Below are 20,753 nucleotides of genomic sequence, written 5' to 3' on the forward strand. Positions count from 1 at the left end.
TGTCGTGCCCTCCTTGCTGGCGAGGGGTCGTGGCAGTTAGTGGCCCGGACAGGGAACACCTCCTCGGACCCAGGATCCAGAACTTTCAGCAGTCAGGGTGGTGCACCGGTAAGTTCCCAGGTAAAGTGGGAATCCGCAAATGAAAGCGGGGCACTCCTCGGTAATTAAAGAGAGCGGGAAAAAAAAATAATAAATAAGACGCTCCTCTGTAGATAAAGAGAGAGCGGGAAAAACATAATAAATAAGACTCTACTCTGTAGATAAAGAGAGAGTGGGGAAAAATAATAAATAAGACGCTCCTCTGTAAATAAGGAGAGAGCGGGGTTTTGTACTTTCACTTTCTTTATACTTCTTGGAACAGTATGGGTGCTACTTCCTCAAGCCCAATTTTGCTGGCCTTGGACGAGTTACTGCGTCCTAAGGAACTTAAAGTGAAGCGGAGCACATTACAGAGGTTTTTAGAAGAGACTGACTCTGTAGCTCCTTGGTTTGCTTTTTCAGGGAGTCTCATGATTCCCAGTTGGGACAAATTAGGGAAAGATCTGGATTTCACTTACAAACAAGGAACTTTAAAGGGCGGTACCATTCCGCTTTGGAAATTAGTGAGGGGGTGTATAATGGATGGTAAATGCCAGAAAGCTGTGAGCGAGGGTCAGGCCATTCTTGAGCAATTGCATGAAGAAAAATCGGAGGGGTCACATAGCGAGGTAGCAGAAAGTATTAGGAGTAAGAGTGGTGAACAGACAAGGGAGTCTGAAGTTAAATAGAGGAGAAGGCTCTATCCGGACTTGACTGAGTTAAAAACTACCAAAGACACAAGTAGCTCGGACAGCTCTGAGGAATTGGACAAGTTATTACAACAATTACGTAAGACTAAGATAAAAAAGAAAAAACGGGAAACAACAGATGTAAAAGCCTGCTGTGAGAAGGGTAATAAATCCAGTTCTGGGGAGGAAGTTGAGAACCTAGAGGAGGGCTCTATACCTGATGTTCCACCCATAGATCCACCCATTGCTCTGTCCCCGTACGTGGGTGGAGTCCAAGGCTCTGGGAGGACTTTTCATTCTCAAGTTTGGAGAACAGTTAATACAGATCTCAGACTTTGTTGCTAGGATGGTGGATGCTGCAGGAAAAATTTTTGGCGATCCGGATAGAGCCATGCCCTTGATTAAACAATTGGTCTTTGAACAGTGTACTAAAGAATGTAAGGCAGCTATTACTCCTTATAAAAACAAAGGCATAGAGGCTTGGATGAAAGTCTGTAGAGAGATAGGTGGGCCATTAACTAATGCAGGCCTTGCTGCTGCTGCAGCAGTTAAGGCCGGAGTAGCCATGGCCAGCCTGGTGCAAACTGCTGTCACTATTAATCAAGTTGTTCAACAAACCTCCACCATACTCGAATCTCAAAACAAAATTAATCAACATATTTTGTCAGGGATTTTGGCTGCTAACCAAAAAATAGATATACTTCAAGTTCAGCTAAAAAAATTGTCTGACCTGGTACTTTTGGGTTGCATTGACCAACGTGCGCATTTATGTATAACCTCTGTCAGATTTAATGATTCCAGGAATGCTTCTCGCATCATGGGTGACTATTTGGCCGGGAATTGGTCCATGGCGTCGGAAGACATGATCCAGTCTCAACTGACTCAGATAGCTGTCTTGAATAACACCCGTGTTGATCCCGTGACTTTGGGTCAATTCACTAATTGGATATCTTCTACTTTTTCCTTTTTTAAAGAGTGGGTGGGAGTAGGCATTTTTGGTACTATGTGTTGCTTTGGTGTGATTCCTCTGTTTGTGGTTTCTCTGTCGCCTGAAGGCCCGCAGTGCTCAAGATAAGGCTATGATCGTGCAAGCTTTTGCAGCTCTAGAAAATGGTATCTCGCCTCAGGTCTGGCTTGCACAGCTTAAGCAGTAAATTTTCGACATGGTCGTTGCACCCCAAGTTATTTTAACATTGCACTGGGAATGACATGTCTTTCTTTTGTTACACTTCTAGTATTGGAAAGCCCTTGCACTCTGCAGGTCTTGCTACCATTACACGCAGATGGGTTTCCGGACTGGAGGTGCTTATCTGTTGCTTTAAGGCCCGTGCCTTTCTCTCGGGATGTGGCCAGCTTATTTGTGACTTCCCTCATGCAGATTTGGCTGACTCAGGCATGGCGAGAACAAATTGGCGTAAGGCCAATAAAAGACGGTCTTGGCTACCCCTGTCTGTTCACCAGCGTCACGATACAGGATGCGAGGCAAGGCACTGCACTTGAGTGATCCGCAGTGGACCGGGACCTCAAGGAGAGCATGTCCTATTGCATGAGGGTTTGACACGTCCATGCCCTGCCCCACGAAAAAAGGCATCAGCTGATATGGAGTCAGATCTGGGGAAGGCGCCTCCTTAGGGCTGAGCCATACTATGCAGCCACTTCTGCACAGTGGGATAGGACCTCTACTCTCGCCTGTATTGTCTTAGTAAAACAAAAAGGGGGAACTATGGTGAGCCGTGTCAGCGGACCATGGTCACCATTACAAGATGGCGCTGATAAGCGCCGTGGCCTGTGATAAACAACTCCTTATTTTGGGAGAGATGGCACGTAGCTGTAAAACACCCTATGAGAAAGATCCACGTGGCAGTTGTGCATTGGGGCTTGATGTGCTTTATCAAGGCTGGGGCGCTCCGGTGAGGGAGTAGTAGGAGTAGGAGTAGTAGTAGTAGTAGTAGTAGTAGTAGTAGTAGTAGAAGAAGCTTCCAGAAACACATAAGTAAAGGCCTGAATAAACTGCTGAAAGAAGAATCCTGTGTCGTGTCCTCCTTGCTGGCGAAGGGTCGCGGCAACCATGTCCAAAGGGACTCTCCATATCCCGTCTTCTACGTCCTGTTTAACTTGGGCATCAATTCTAGTTTTGTGCTCTTTCTATTGCCTTGCATGTATTAGGTAAAATTTCTCCTGGTTTCTTAGCTTGTGACTGCACAATATTCAGATAGTACTTGACCTCAGCCTTACAACTCTTAGCCAGTTCTCCTCTCAGCCAAGAGAGGACACTGGAATGGAATTCATGATAGACCACATATCAGCTCATGAGACATCATTTATGTTTTGCCTATCATGGTGCACGACTCCTAGTTAAAACATCTGAAGTCCCTCTATCAGTTACCCTCTTCAGAAATCCACTGATGCAATAAAAATACATTAAAAATTTAGTTTGTAACCATTGTTAAAGCAAATATCTGACAAAAATATATAATCACTGAAAGTTCATCTATTTTTCTTACCTATATTCTAATTAGATTGAATATATATTTTATCAAAACTATACATTTTCAAGGATGAAATAGTTTTTAAGACTATATTCTGACATGAATAACCTTCATGGAAGAATTACTATTAATGAATATGGTTGTGTACATTTGGAATATAAATTGGTAATAATTGGCTCCATATAATAGTTGGAAACAAAAAAAGCTCGTCAATATATGAGCAGGTCAAAATTTTGTTTGGAAGCAGAATTTTGTTATCCTGTGTCACTTGCATTATGATTGCTTAATACAATGAGTGCCTCCACTTTGGGCACTGCTTTACTTAAAACCAACTATATATGTAGTCACTAAAAATACAATAAAACACAGCATTATAAGATAAATAAAAACTTAGATTCCTTTTAGAGTTTCTTCAGTTACCAGAACAAAACAATGACTAAATTATGAGATTTTAAAAATATAAACAGTAAGTGGTTTCCTGGCAAACAGTGTTAACATAACAAAAGAACAAAATACTAATAAGAATGATAAAAGTTCTGATAATCTAGGAATATTTTGAGAAGCACACATGTATCTGAAGAATATTAGAAAAATGTTCTCAGATTAATGAATTTATTTTCTGTTTTTACAGCAATGATATCAATATTTCTCAGCATATAGGTTTGTAGTTGGTGCAGGCTCATTATTTGGTGTCGGCTAGAATGCCATACTATCATCTCTGTAAAGTAGTGTTGACACACATGAGAACTTTAATGACTTCACAGGATTCAGGTGTTGCAGTTATGATGCTACTTTCTGCCCATTACTTTTGCTATTCAAGAGGAAGTTCCAATAATATTTTCAAATTGAGCTAGACAGTAATCACTGAGGCAAAAATACATGGCTCAGTTGTAGAGGTTATGTAACTTTATTGCTTTAATTCTTTGATTTGAAGTAAGAGAAACCAATTTGAGATCATCCTTAAGTCATAGGGCAAATTAATAATAAAATTATTGGGGTATATCCTAATATACAGGAACAGAAACTCATCCATGCCTGAGCTAGCTATCATAAGCAGAGAAAATCTTGAGGACTTTCATCCTTTCTATTTATTCCTTTCTTGCTCATCTGATTTACTTTTAACTTTTGCAAATAATTTTTTTTCTTGTTGGGATATGACTTCCCTATGATAAACCCCTATGTTGCATGTGGCAGTCTATCCAATGTTTATGTGGTTATAGGAAAGAGTGTCTGGCTGGCTATTTCAGCTTTATGAAGGAACCAGTGATGCTAGTGATGGCCTGGTATTATTGTCACTAGCACTGACTTTTGGGCATTTGGGTCTGTGCCTGAGGAAGGGAAATCAGCTGGACAACCAAATAGTGTCAACTCTCTGGAAATGCACAAAAGTGCCAAATTTCTATTTCTGTACAAGGCTTAAAAGTGTGCTTGTTGCCAAATTTTCCTCAGCCTGAGGTCAAAGGACCTGCTATTATAATTCATCTTTATTCCCTATGGTCATCCATCATTTCCTCTTTTTCCTAGGTCTCCTCAACCTGCTGCTTTCTGCTCTCTCCACCAGACTTTCATTAGATGTCTCATGGAGCCCCAGAATAGCACTAGTATATGATCTGCCTTGGTGAGAAAATTAGTAGGAAGGGGTAAAAAAGTAGGCTGTTCCGTTTCTTTTGGACTTTATCCCACCTAAGCCATCATCACCAGAGCAACCAGCCCACGTAATAATCAGTGTCAATAATTATAATAGTAGTTTGTGTTTAATATGTGTACATTACTTTAGACTTCCCATTTAAAACTGATGATAACCTTGTCAATAGACATCTGCTTTATAGGAAGGTAGCTAAAGCTTAGAGAAATTCTTTCTAGAGCACATATAAGCAGTAAAGTCATGGAGTTGTAATTCCACCCTAGGAGTCTGATTCCCCATCCAGTTCAAGTTGTTCTTTATTGAAGGGTTAGCCAGTAGGGCAAGGCTATAGCAGGCTAGCATCCCTTGCATGCATCTGTCCCCCATGATGTCCTTAGTAGGTTTCATTAGGTTCCTTGTCCCAGACTCTTGTCTCTTGACTCAAGACTCTTCAGGACAGCATAGTGCTGTTTTACAGTAGCTCATTTGGTCCCAGTCACACTACTGCTTCTGTGTAAATTGACCCCCTATGGAGGATATAAAAGGATAAATGTGCTCTCTATGTTCTGCCAATATCATTATCATTTTAGGAATTTAAGAGAGAAGAGGACTTTTCTGGAATAGATCAGGCTAATAGCCAGTGTGAGTCACATCCTGATGGAAATGGGGACATTTCCGAAACTTCAGAATCCACAGAAAAGAGTTAGGCAATCATTACTCCTAGATTTTTGTCCTGTTATATTTCATGGTGACCCCATGAATGGTCATACTAAAACAGCTCACACCATCTTCGCAGGCAAGTGGGAGGAAGGATGGAATGTAGTGGGCTAGATAGATGGTTAGCATCCATAAAACTTCATGACCCAAGTTAACTGGGTAACATGTTTAAAGTACATTGGATTAGATTCAGTGGGGGTGGACTTAGTGGCAGACTAACCCAATTTTAATAGGAAAGTGAGTATATTAATAATATAATCAATTAAAAATGTATTTGGGGAATTTGACCCATTTAAAATTAGACACTCCCTGTTTAACTGAGAAATTTAATTGGGTCAAATTTTTTGGAGAGTAAAAATCCTATTTGTCAGTACAATAGTAGGGAATTTGAAATATTAGAGTACAAGGTCCTAATGCATACTGAATTGCATTATTTCATAGTGTGGTAAACTTTCCTAAAATAAACTGTTAGAAAACAGACTACAATTTTATTTTATATTTGAAATATTTAGGGAAAGCACACACAGCAGGACCATTTTTCATCTTTAGTGAAACCTAAATGGACAAGAGAAAAGAATAAAGAAGGCAGCATGTCATTGAGGTAAATATGTACACTTTGGTAGAGCTTTAAAGATATTTTTAAATTTATATTTCGTTCAAATTTCACTAATTTATATTACAAAACAATGGTGAAACATTTATGTCCACTTTCTGGACTGAGGATGAATATATTTTTTAGAAGAAATAAAATTGTCATCAAACCCCTTTTTGTATCCTTTGAAGTAAAAAAAAAAAAAATCTGTTGAAAGCACTCTTTTGTTGTATAGGCTAATGGAATTCTAATCTCAAATGATTCTCATATAGCCAGTATTCACTTACAGCTTTTTAAAAGCTGATATTTTGCCCAGTTAATGTTCCTGTTTGTACTTGAAATATTAAAATTATAAATCTGGAAAATAATTTCAAAGCAGTATCTCAGATTGCAGTCTTAGCAAAACAGTTTCAGTGTAGCATATTTTAATTTCCTTGCAAGACTAGTAGAATGCATTTGTTGGTGAGGTAATTGAATGCATATTTTACATACTGTAATCAATAAGTACACAGTCTGATCTTATACTTTTGTCCTACAATGTCTAGATGTTAGGAAAACACAAGTCATTTAGACTCTTTCAAAAGACATCATTCTGTTATTTTCCGATTTCTGCCTGAGGGAATTTAACAGTGAGTATAATTTTCCTTTGTGGTGGCTAAGGCAGTTAAGAAAAGAAAGTTTGTGGGGAAAAGAAATCCTTTTCAAAAAATTGAGGTGAAAAGTTCAAAGGCCCAGTTTCATCAGCAAATTGTGATTTTATTCTAATTTCTTAAGCTTATTTTCCTTGATTCAGTGAAAGGAAGTCACATACTGCCTACCCCTATGCACTGCCTTGACTGTGGCATGTGTTCTTATATTAGACCGTTAATTGGCTTCTCTAATCCATTTGATGTTATATTTATGGAAGAGACACATTCCAACTTTTTGCTCCCAAAGTTATTTATGAGTATGCTTAGAAATATGTATTAGTTTTCTATTGTTGTGATAACAAATTATCACATCTTTAGTAGCTTAAAACAGCATAAGTTTATTATCTTCCACGTCTAGTGGTCAGTAGTACGACATTGTTCTCTTCAGGCTCGAATGAGATGTCTTCTGGAGGCTTTCAGGGAGAATCCATTTCATCACCTTCACAGCTTCTCCAGGCTGCTTGAGTTCCTTGGCTTGTGGTCCCCTTCCTTCTCTTCCAGTGGCAGCAACATTCATCTTATGACCACTTTTCTGTTACATCTGTTACTGCAACTGGAATTTTTTTTTTCTGGACATTTAAGGAGTCATACAATCAGATTGGGCCAACCTGTATTGCCACAGTCTGGCTGGGCACAATTCAGGAGCCACTTGTCAAAAGAAACAAACTTTATTTTTAGAACCACACATGCCAAACAAAACAACTCTTCAGGAAAATCCCTCAGAGCCCAATTGCCACCACCGGCTTCCCACAAGCCTCTCCTACTCCCACAATCCTCCTGCTCTTTAGGCCGATTGGCTGGGTCGCGTGGGCGGAGCCAAAGAAGTCCCCCAATGAACAGCTCTGTGGTCTGAAAGGGCAGGGAAACAGCCCAATGAGTATCACCGCAGAGGAGCCAATCAGATAGATGTTGCTGGGGCCGCTGTGAGCCAATCATCAGCTGGCAGTCTAAAAGGGCAGGGACACAGCTCAATGAGCATCTCCAATTAGCATCACCACAGAGGAGCCAATCAGCTAGATGTTGCTGGGGCCGCTGTGAGCCAATCATCAGCCGGCAGCTGGAAGTTTGCTGGCAGCTGGAAGTTTGCTGGGGCCCCTTCGGCTGTGGCTCTCAACATCTCCCCCTCTCTGTTTAAACAACAAGCATGTGGCTTAGGGATTGTGCCTGCCTTAGGTTGTCCAATACTACATATGGTCCTTACCCGTTATCAGATGAGCAGACCTCAAGGCGTCAGCCTCCTGTCTTAGGTTGGTACCATTGTAATTGGATCTTACCCGTCACTGACTACCGGTCCAGTATACAGCCACACCTGTGGAGAGGTACCAGCGGGGGGGGGGGGGTGAGGTTCTGCCTCACCTCTGTTGGCCCCCAAATTTTAGCTGAACAATCATGACAAGGGAGGAAGATACACCAAGCCAATTGACGGCTCCTTTTGGAAAATTTGTACCACCGATGACATCATCAGCAAAAATACCCCAACACTACCACAAGTCACTGCACCAACAGATAGTTCACAATGCATACAAGTGAGTTGACCATACATACAAGTGACACATAGTCTAGGCAAGTTCTTCAAGCAGTTCAGTGATGGCTATTGCAGAAGCTGTAGATTGGTTTTATCTTTGTCTTCACCGGCACTGGGATGAAGATAGGAATTCTGGCAATAATGGCTAAAGAAAAAATTGTGTAACATTCCAGAAGGCACTAAAAGAAAACAATTTTCTTAACAATTTACATTATCTTGAAGAGAATTATTAAATATAATGAAAAGGAAAGGTGAAAGTAAACAAACAGATCTGTTAACCTCCTTTTTTGTTCACATATTAAAATAATCCTCAACAGTTGTTTACCCAATTTAAATTAACCCATTTAAATCACGTGAATAAAAAAAAAATTTGGATCCATTTTTTCATGAGCGCTCATCATATATGATATATGGACATACGTACATTCAAACATATAACACAAAAAACAAGTGTGCACACATAATATAATACATACAACACATAACATAATAGTAAAGGCCTTATAACTTTTTACATGTGAAATCTCCATTGCAATGTTTAAAAACTCTATAGTCAAAAAAAAAAAAATAGAACTGATCAGCAAAACATTAACCTAGGTCTGTATGAGCTCAAAAAACAAAATAGAACTTCATGATATGGGAAAGGGCAATAATAAAACAGATATTGAAAAAAGCATCCTGGTTCTGTTGCAGATGTAAGAATAGCCAGACTGGAGTTTTGGATATCAGCTGTTATGGATTTGAGCCAAATCATCTTCTTTTTGGTCTGTTGAAATCACTTTAGTTAATCTCTCTGGAATCCAAATCGGCTGCTGTTCTCCCTGTGGAAACACACAAACAGACCCCCAACTCCAGATAATTACTGGGTCAGGACCTTTCCATTGTCCTGTTAGAATATCTTTCAAAGTACCTTGGGCTTATGTACATTTTTTGGACACATATGCCTTTCCGCAGCACTAAGTCCTGATGAATCCAAATTTAAAAAGTTTAGAGTAAAAAGGGTTATTTTAAGTTTATCTTTGGGGAATATATACCCCTTCCCAATTCCATCTTTTTGCTTTAATAAGTACATTTTAATAGTTTGATGAGCTCTTTCAACTATGCCTTGTTCTCTTCAGGCTCGAATGAGATGTCTTCTAGAGGCTTTCAGGGAGAATCCATTTCATCGCCTTCACAGCTTCTCCAGGCTGCTTGAGTTCCTTGGCTTGTGGTCCCCTTCCTTCTCTTCCAGTGGCAGCAACATTCATCTTATGACCACTTTTCTGTTACATCTGTTACTGCAACTGGAATTTCTTTTTCTGGACATTTAAGGAGTCATACAATCAGATTGGGCCAACCTGGATAATCCAGGATAATCTCCTACTTCAAGATCCTTAAAATTAATAGCATCTGCCAAATTCCTGCTGCCACATAAGGTAACATATTACCATGTGGACAGTATTCTGGTATGAGGGGAGAGAGGAGAAGGATGACCATAATACTTCCCACCACAAAATAGGTTAAGATGATACACAGAATGATTAATTAAAATGAGAAAATTACTTTTAGAAGTTTTCTGTACATAAATGGTCTGTTTCAGTTCTTTGTGAGGTGTTTTATTTTGTTCTACTTTATTACTCTCACTCAATAGATGTGAAAATTGAAGCTCATAAAATTATCACAAGTCATGTTTCTAATTATAGGAGAAGCCAAATGCTGAATCAGGTACTGAAATGCTAGAATCCCTCCTCCTATGACCATTGTTCTCCGTAACATCTCAGAACAGATGGGAAAGGGCTGTGCTAGGAAATTACATGCATGTCTTCTCTGGACCAGAAACCTCTGGGAATGTGGGCTATTTGTTCAGATCCTTGAGATTCTTCTTAGAATCATAACAAATGTTCCCTATGCCTTGAGGCATATTTGATAATTAAAGTTATGTATATTTAATTATAGAATTTGATTTAATATTCATACATAGTGAAATAATCACCATGACTAAGATAATTAGCATATCAATTATTTCAGTTTTATTTTTCCTGAGAACACTTAAGATCTACTTTGTTAGCAAATTTCAAGTTTACAATAAAGAATTCTTCTCTGTTCTCACATTGTGTACATCAGGGCTCCATGAGTTATTCATCTTGAAAAAAACTTTTTGCCTTTTGACCAATATCTTCTCATTTCCTAGCACCACCCTTCCACTTTCTCATTATGGATTCAACTCTTAGATTCCACATCTAAGAGAAAGAATGCATTATTAGTCATTCTGACTTTAATGTTCTCCAGCTTCATTCATGTTGTGGCAACCAACAAGATTTTCTTCTTTATTAAAGCTGAATAGTATTTCATTGTGTCTATGCACCACATTTTCATTATCCATTCATCTGTTTATGGACATATTAGTTTTTTACATATCTTAGCCAAAGTAAATAATTCTGCAGTGAACGTGAAGGTGCAGCTCCCTTCAAGATCCTGATTTCATTTCCCTTTGATATATACCTAGGAGAAGGATTGTTGGATCATAAAATAGTTTTAATTTTTTTTAATGAAATCCCATACTGCCTTTGGTTTCTAAAGGGAATCTTTTGAAACTGGCTCTTATTGGTTTTCATTATGCATGCAGTCACTCTTTTAATTGGTATCTTTAACCTGTTTATATTTCAGGTAATTATTGATAAGTGAGGATTTATTGTTAAGGTTTGGGATTCCTCTTTCTGTCTTTCATCATTAATAGATAATTTCTGTGGGTGTTTTGGTTTTTATTTTGGCTTGTGTGTGTGTTTGTTTTTTTTTCCCCTCTTTATCTTTTATGAACTTACTATAGTTTTTGTCTTTGTGGTTGCTTCAAGATTTACATAAAATATCATTATAATCTTCTAATTTAGTCAATGCTTTTAACCACATAAAACACTACCCCCACAACACTTTTTGTTCTTGTAGAGATTGCTTTTTATATTTTGTATCTATTAACAATTTTCAATGTGTTTTGTTCCTTTCAGTTGGAGTCTTTAAATTTTTTTAAATTGATTGTATAGTATCCCACTTCCAGAATTAATCACATTCTTATAGACAGATTTTGATTTTGGTTTTTCATTGTCTGATCTATTTTATTTGAAGGTGAAAAGTAACTTGCACACCACCTTTATACCATTAGATTTACTTATGTATATATGTCTGGATTTAACTTTACCTGTGAAATTTATCCTTTCATGTTGCTCTTTGGCATACTTTCAATTCAATTTAAAGAATTATTGTGATTTTGTGTTATAGCGGTGATGGTGCTCTTAGATATTTATTTATTTACTTATTTATTTATTTATTTTATTTTTTGTACTGGGGATTGAACAGGGAGTAAGGAGTACAACTACTGAGCACATCACTAGCCCCCCTTTTAAAACTTAGAGACAGGGTCTCATTAAGTTGCTGAGGCTGGCTATGAACTTGTGAGCCTCCTGAATTGCTGAGTGCTTCCCTAGTTTTTAATCTGGAAATGACTTTATCCTAAAGGACAGTTTTGTACTTTGCCAGTTGCCCTCTTCCCCAGTGAAAGAACAAACAAGGCTGTCCTCAGAGCAAATGCCCATTTATTGAGGGACAGCTCTGCATATTTATAGAGCCAGGGGTGGTTTGACACTTGGCATGGGGTGCTTTTTGATTGGAGGGTAAGGATCAGGTGAGCCAGAAGGGTTAGTCTGATTGGTGGGTAAGGACATGTGAGCCAGCAGGGCTCTGATTGGTGGGTAAGGATCATGTGAGCCAGCAGGGCTCACCACTGGATGGCTCTTCTTGGAGAATGGGGAAGTTAGTCTTTGGAGCCAGGGTGACTCCCAACACCTAGTACTTTGAATATATTATTATAGTCTCTTCTAGCTCATGAAGTCTCAACTGAGAAATCTTTCAAGTCTTATAAATTTTCCCTTCCACCTTTCAGGTTTCCATTCTCTTCTTTTAAATTCTCTTTTTGTCTTTGACATCTCAGTGAAGACCTCTTGGTATTTAGCCTGCTTGAAGTTCCACAGACATCATTATGTTACTTCCCTCCCCAGATTTGGAAAGTTTTCTATCATTAGTTTTTGTTTAATTTTTTTAGATACAAATGACAGTAGAGTGTACTTTGACATATTATACATAAATGCAGTATAACTCCATATCATGTAAAATCATAAGAATGGATCCTAATTAGAATGAGTTGTATTCCAGGTATGTCATTAGTTTTTAAACAAGCTCTCTACTCCTTTCTCTTTATTCTTTCTGAGATTCCCATAATTAACATAATTACTTGCTTGGTATCCCCAAGTCCTATAGGCTCTCTACAACTTTTTCATTTATTCATTTTTTCTTCTCTCTCAAGTTTTCAGATACTTTCCCCTGCTCAACTGAGTCTGCAGTCAGCTCTCTATCATCCCTCTCCCCTCCGCTGTCCCCATTTCATTTGTTATACTCTTCTGGTCCAAAATTTCTGATTGGTATTTTTAAATGATTTCTCTCTCTTTATTGAACTTTCTTCTTTTGTTCATGTATTGTTTTGCTGATTCTGTTCAGCTGCCTTTGTTCTCTTGTAGCTCACTGAAATTCTTTAAGATAATTATGCTGAATTTCTTTATCAGGCAATTCATAGAACTTTGTTTCTTTGGGATTATTTACTGAAAAATTGTGATTGTGTCATGTTTCCTTTTTTTAAAAAAATGCATCCTTGTGCTGATCTCTGCACATTTGAAAAATCAACTCATCTGGGCTTTGTGGACTGGCCTCAGCATAGACAGATCTTATCTACAGTTGGGTGGGAGGGTGTCAGCTGGGGGCATGTGGCAACTCTGGCTTCATGAGGGCTCTGTGGCATTGGAGAGAGTGCTGCAGCATTACTATGGAGCTCCCTCATCTGAGATCGGCATCAGTGAAGTCTGGAGGGACCACCAGTGGGCAAGACTGTGGCTAACCATCACACAGGGAGCAAGCACATTCACCATACAGTTTAGGGTGTTCAATAGCTAAGACTTCTGGGGTTCTCCTGGTCTGATTTTACCCCAAGGCAGGAATTCATAGCCAAGTGGATTGCCCTTGGTGCAGGGTCTATCTCATGGGGTGGGTGCATTCACTGGGTAGCACTGATATTTGACTTGTGACCATATATGAAATGGCCATGAAGGTGGAAGCAGAAAGTATATATGGAAATGGAAGTTTCTGGCAGCTCCATCCCCTGAGTGAATACAACAGATGAGGCTCTGATACAGAACAGAGGGTGGCACACAGTGCCTTGGGGGGAGGCAATGTTCAGTGATGTTCCTAGTCTAGGGTAGGACAGTGGTATGGACTCTTAGCAAATCCATAAGTATCAGTGAGGACTGCAGAGGTCCTCAGTGGGAAAATCTGTGGGTGTCTTTGGAAGTGATGAGGACTCTGCAGTTCTCCAGCTTACCATTTCCCTATAGGAGCATGGTTACATCAAAGGAATCTGTGTTGGTGCTGGTCTATGCAGTATAGAGAAGTAGGGTGACCCAAGCCAAAATAATGTTTTCTATGAAGCCATCCTCATCCATTTTTAGTTTCAGATTTCTGAAATTTCTTCCTTTTTTGTTTTTATTTGTTGTTGTAGATAATGGTGGGATTTATACATACAGAAATACAGCAGTGTGATTTGGCCAGTATTATTCCCCAGTATTTCCTCTTTGACTCTCTTCTTCTCTCCTTCTCGTCACTTTTCTCTATTGATCTCCTTTTGAATTTCATGAGCTTCTCCCCCCACATACACTCACCTTTCTTTTCATTTTTCCTCTCTAGCTTCCACATATGAGAAAGAACATATGACCCTTGACTTTCTGAGTTTGGTTTATTTTGCTTGACATATGTTCTGAAGTTCCCTCCAATTTCCTGCGAAACCATACTTTTGTTCTTCCTTGTGGCTGAATAAAATGCCATTATAACACATTTTATTTATCCATTCATCCTTGATGGACATCTAGGCTGGTTTCATAGTTTGATTGCTATGAATTATGCTGATAAACATAGGTATGCATGTATGGCTATAACATGACTTTAGGATACACACCAAATGTGGCATAGCTGAGTCATATAGTGGCTCCATTCCTAGTCTTTTAAAGAACCTCCATACTGATTTCCATCCTAGCTGTATTAATTTATAATCACACAAACAGTACAAAAAAAGTGTTTGTTTTTTTTTCTCTACACCCTCTCTAGCATTTATAATTGTTTGTATTCTTGATAGCTGCCATTCTGACTGGAGTGAGATGAAATTTCAGTGTAGTTTTGTGCCAAGGTCTCATGCCTGGGCCATTAATTCAAAAACCAAACAAGGAGCAATGGGGGAATGAAGAAAAGGCAGAAAAAGGTGAGACCAGGTGGGCAGCCAAGCCCTGATGAGTCTTGACTGACCCCGAGCTATCTCAGCACATTTACCATACAGTTTTCATCAAAAAGTTATTTATAGGAAAGTTTCAGCAAAGCAATCTGAAAGATGTAGGACTGATGAGACATTAGTGTCATCTTGATTTGCTCAGAATTCTCTTTTCCAGGAAGTTGGTGACTGAGCTCAAGGCCCCAACTGATAATTGCTGTGTGCCTTTGCATGTAGACTTCCTGGGCTGGCATCGTGATAGCAACTGGGCCATCTTGACCTGCAGTTTTGCATAGGCAGCTCCCAGTGCAATGCAGCCATGAGAGAGTCAGAGGCCATGATTCAAATCACTAATCTCCATGATTTTGATTTGCATTTCCCAAATTGCAAAAGATATGGAACATTTTTTCATATTTTTGTTGGCCATTTGTATTTCTTTTGAGAAATGTCTGTTTTGTTAACTTGCCAACTTATTACTTGGGTTGTTAGGTTTTTTAAGTTTTTATTTTTTATTTATTTATATTTGTATGTGTGTGTGTCGGGGGCTGTTTGAGTTCTTTTTATGTTCTGGATATTCTGTCAGAAGAATAATTACCCCCAATTCTCTCCCATTCTATAGGTTCTCTCTTTGAATTCTTAACTCTTTCATTTGCTGTGCAGATGCTTTTAAATTTGATGCCATTCCATTTATTACTCTTGGTATTGTTTTCTGAGCTTTAAGGATTTCTGAGAAAGTCATTGCCTCTGCCTATGTGTTGGAGTGTTGATTTTATTCTCTCAGTTGCACAGTGTCTGGTCTAATTCCTAGGTATTTCATCAAATATAGGGTTCTAATTTTATTCTTCCACATATAGATAACCACTTTTCTCAGCCTCACTTATTAAGGGTCTCTTTACCTTACCTCATATTTTGGCACCTTTGTCAAAAATAAGATGATGCTATCTGTGTGGGTTTGTCTGTCTGTCTTCTATTCCATTGGCCTTCATGTCTGTTTTTATGCCAGTACCATGCAGTTTTTGTCATATATAGCTCTATATTATATTTGAAGTCAGGTATTGTGAAGCCTCCAACATTGCTTTTTTGGCTTACAATTGCTTTTTTCTTCTAAATGAATTTCAAAACTGTTTTTTTCTAGTTCTCTGAGAAGTGTCTTTGGTATTTTGATGGGCATTTTATTGATTGTGTATATTACTTTGGATGGTATGGCCATTTAAACAATTTGATTTTGGTCTATGCATGATGATGGGCAGTCTTTCCATCTTCTTGTGTCTTAAATTGTAGAGGTCTTTTAGTCTTTCACTTCCTTGATTAGATTTATACCTAGGGGTATGTATGTTTGTGTGTTTCTTTAAGAATATTGTGAATGGGATTATTTTGTGAATGGAATTGTTTTCCCTGACTTCATTTTGAGTAGATTTATTATTGGTATATAGTGAAGCTACTGATTTTTGTATTGACTTTGTTACCTGGATTTGTTTATTAGCTCTAGCAGTCTTCTGGTGGAGCTTTCTGGATATTCTAAGTATATAATTATATCATCTACAAACAGTGATGATTTGACTTCTTCCTTCCCTATTTTTCTCTTTTTTATTTCCTTCTTTTGCCTAATAATGCTGCCTATAATTTTTAGTACCATATTGAATTGAAATGGAGAGAGTGAATATCCTTCTTATTCCAGATTTTTTAAGGACATGCTTTCAGTTTGACCCCATTTACTATGATATTGGCTTTGGGTTTGATATACTTCAACATCAAAAGCTATTTATGTTTATTCTACCCCCAATTTCTTCAGTGTTCTTTTCATGAATTGGTACTGAATTTTGTTGAACACTTTCTCTTCTTCACAGCTTTTTCACTGCTGTGTTAAAAGGACATGACAAATGCTTTTAGAGGAGGGAAATTTTGTCAGGTACAGGGGTCTCAGTCCATAGATGGCTGACTCCATTCCTCAGAGCCTGAGGAAAGGCAGAATATCATGGTGGAAGAGTATAGCTGAAGAAAGTGGCTCAGGTCACTGCACCAGGAAGTGTGTGGGGGAATCCCCCTACCACAAACAGAATATATACACCAAAGGCATGTTCCCAGAAGCCTACCTCCTTCAGCCACACCCTACCTGCCTACAGTTACTGCTCAGTTAACCCACTCAAGTGGATTAATTCGATGATTAGGTTAAGACTCTCAAAATCCTATAATTTCAAGTCTGAACTTTCTTGCATTATCTCACTCATGAGATTTTGGGGGACACCTCATATCTTAAACCATAACAACTTCTATTGAGATGACTTTCATTGCTATTTATTGGTTTGTTTACGTTTTCTATGTTCTCTTTGTTCAATTTTGGCAAGTCATATATCCAGAAAGATTTCTATTTCCAATAGGTTTTCCAATTTATTGGAGTACATTTTCAAACTCCCTAATGTCCTTTTAATTTCTGTGTTGTCTGGGATTATTTCTTCTTTTTCATTTTTAATTGTTGATTTGAGTCTTCTCTTTTCCTTAATTGGCTAAAAGCTTTTCAATCTGGTTTAACTCTTTGTTTCATAGATACTTTGTATTATGTTTTTATTCTTAATTTTATTGATTTCAGCTCTAATCTTATTTCCTTCCTCCTTCTGGTTTTGGAATTGGTTTGTCCTTGCTCAAGGGCCTTGAGATATATTATTAGATTGTTTGGGATCTTTCTGATTTTCTTGTGTAGGCACTCATAGTTATAAACTTATAACCACATTCATAGTGTCCAAGAGCTTTTAGTATGCTGTGTCACTAGTCTCATTTGATTATAAGAATTTTTGAATTTCTCCCCTGATTTTTTCAATCATTCATCATTCAGAAGTACATAGTTCAATCTCCATGTTTTATATAATTTCTATAGGATTTTTTTTTGGTGTTGAGTTTTAATTTCATTCTATTATGATCTGATAATATATAAAAAATTATTTCATCAAGAGATGATTTTTGGCCTAAATATGGTCTATTTTGGAGAAGGTTCCACTAGCTGTTAAGAAGAAAGTATATTCAACTGTTGTTGGATAAAATATTCTGTAGATGTCCATTTGATTTATAATAGTTTTGAGGTACAAAGGGTTTTTACTGTGTTTATGTCTACATGATTACATGATCTATTTATTGATGAGAGAGTTGTTGAAATTTATTATTATTATTATTATTATTATTATTATTATTATTATTATTATAATACTGGGGTCTTTCTGAGACTGTAGTCCAAATAGTGTCTGTTTTATGTATTTAGACGCAACAATATTTAGGGCATAAATATTACTACTATAACCTCTCATTGAATTGTTCCCTTTACCAGTATCAAGTGAACTTCTTTGTCTCTTCTTATTTAATATTGGCTTGAATTCTGCTTTGTCAGATATAAGGGTCAGTACTTCTGCTTGTTTTTAGCCTCCATTTGCATGATATGTTGATTTCCATTCTTATGTTTTCGGCCTATAGCTGTCTTTGTAAGGAAAGTTTCTTGCAAACAACATAGTCTTTTAATTAAAAGACATTTTAAAACAATGTCTTTTAATCCATTCTGCCAGCCTATGTCTTTTAATTGGAGTGTTGAGAGCATTTCTTTAACTATTTTATGTAGTGCTAGCATAGTAGTCATAAATTCTATTAATTTCTGCATATCTTGGAACTTTTAAAATTTATTTGTGTATTCTGAAAGATAGCTTTGCTTATTGTAGCAATCTTGGTTTATAGTTATTTTATTTCAAGACTTGGAACACGTCATTTCAAGCCCTACAGGCTTTTGTGCTGAGAAATCAGAAGTGATTTTGCTTGGCTTGCCTCTAAATGTGACCTAATGTTTTTTCTCTTGAGTCTTTTAAAAAATTCTATTCTTTGTCTGTAAGTTTGGCATTTTAATTATAATGTGTCCCGAAGAGGTTCTTTTCTGATCCTGTCTGATTCCCTCCTATGTCTGAATTTCCATCTCATTCACACGGTTTGGAAAATTTTGTTATTTTCCTGAAGAGGTTATTAATATCATTAGCTTCAATCTGTGATGGAAAGGTAGATGAATGAATGTTCAAAATCTGAACAGAAAATGCAAAAAAAAAAAAAAGTAGCAAGTGATGGTTACAAAGGAGGAGGAAGACAAAAAGAAAAAGGGATACAGAAAACAAGAGACTTGGCTGTATCTGGAAAATAAAAGAGACAAATAAGAGAAACAAAACAAACAAAAATAATTCTCTTTGATTCCACTGATTTTTGAACTTGGTCTGTTAATGTTGTCCCAGAGTTCTTGTATATTCTGGTCATGGTTACTAATTCTTTTCCTTAATACTGTCTAAATGTCCAAGTTTGGCCACTTGTCTTCCAGTTCTGAGATTGTCTTTAGCATGGTCTATTCATTAGAGCAACTTTCAACTGAACATTTTATTTGATATATTGTGTTTTTCATTGCCAAGATTTTTGTTTGGTTTTCTATCAATATCTCTACCTCCTTATTGAGTTTCTTATCTTTAGTTCTTTTGGTTGTTTTTCTGTGTTCTCTTGGAATTCATCGATCCTTTTTAGACCATACTTTTGAATTCTTTATCTGATATTTCATCATCTTTAAGATATTTGGAGTCAGTTACTGGTGAATTATTAAATTTAAGAGGCATTGTGTTGCCTCATTTTTTCATATTTCTGGTTTAGTTTTTCATGCATCTGTTGGGCCATCCCATCAGAAGTGATTTTGCATAGTTTTTTTTATGTGTAGTTTTTTTTTTTTTTAATGCATCACTTGGGATGGATTTCTCTTCCAATTTTATGTCTGGGCCATTTGAGAATATGGCCTTCCCTTGCCAAATTGTCCTAGAGTCATTCAGATTAAAACCCACTCATGGGTGCAACATTTACAACCTTTATGTTAATTCTGTTTTTGCTATAGGAATGGATGTCCAAGAATGTGACCTGAGGGCCCACCTTCAGCCATTATCATTACATTCTGGTCATTAATTTAGGTTTTTTGTTCTAAAATGCAGCTGAAGTTTGTGGTTAATTTACATTATCGGGGTATATATTGAAGCAAGGTGTGCTGTCTTTTGGATGGATTTAGTACAGCAACAGAGTTTTACCTGCTGAGCTTGTAGTGTCCCTAGAGATTCCCATCACCACACAGGAAGAGGGAAATAATAACAAAAACTTAAAAGGACAATGTACAATATTCACATAAATACTTTGTGCTTACTATGACTTCTACAACACTAATTACTACAAAAATAGTAATGGTATAGTTAGCATATGTCAAACAGCAAAAATAACAACATGAACTAGATAAGAAATTAAAGTTAACAGCATGTGTTGACTATGTCATCCATAGCATTAATAAATGCAATAGCATAAACAGTTTCACTGCATGGAGCAGCAAGGAAAGTGACCTCCTCTATTCTGCCATCTTGAAATTCCTTCCAAGAAAAAAAGATTCTTAATGAAAAATCAAAGAATTTTCTCCATTAATATCAAAACTGTGGAAGAGAATGCATGGTTCACTGCTTGTTCCCAGATATCTTTTCATTTCTTCTTGGGCTTTGGAGGGGGGAGGTGGATAGAGAATGCACACAGAAGTGCATATAAGAACTTGGGGTTGTTAACACCTTCTTTTTTTTTTTTTTTTTTTGTTACTCATTAACCTCCCAGCCAGAGTGGTATAAAACTGAAACTGGTTGAAACTGAAAGCTACTTATATTCTACCTGTATAAGTTTGAATGAAATGGGAAGTTCTATCAACTGGAGTTTTGTCTGCACTGACAAAACTTTGTGTGCACTGATCGGTGCACTCCTATGAGAGATTTCTGGCAACTGGGGCTTAAGTCTAATAAGGACTTAGGGCTTTATTGGGTTGTGATTTCTCTGTTGAGATTAGATCAACACACACCTAGGGCCAGGCAGATGCCCATTTCTGCTAGGAGTCTGCATCTCCAAAACCTCCCAAGAATCCTATTTAAGGGACAATGGAGCCAATCCTCCTCATACTTTGCTGCCCGTGATTATGTGCTTGTTGGGACAGGATGGC

The 20,753-nt window shown here is 37.6% G+C and overlaps 1 long non-coding RNA gene across 4 annotated transcripts in view; it reads left to right on the forward strand.

The window, feature by feature from the left end:
- Positions 1-20,753, forward strand: part of LOC144375430 (uncharacterized) — a 216,962-nt gene that overhangs the window by 138,601 nt on the left and 57,608 nt on the right. The gene's annotated exons all lie outside the window — the stretch shown is intronic.

This window comes from Ictidomys tridecemlineatus, chromosome 2 (genome assembly GCF_052094955.1).
Source record: "Ictidomys tridecemlineatus isolate mIctTri1 chromosome 2, mIctTri1.hap1, whole genome shotgun sequence".
Classification (NCBI taxonomy): Eukaryota; Metazoa; Chordata; class Mammalia; order Rodentia; family Sciuridae; genus Ictidomys; species Ictidomys tridecemlineatus.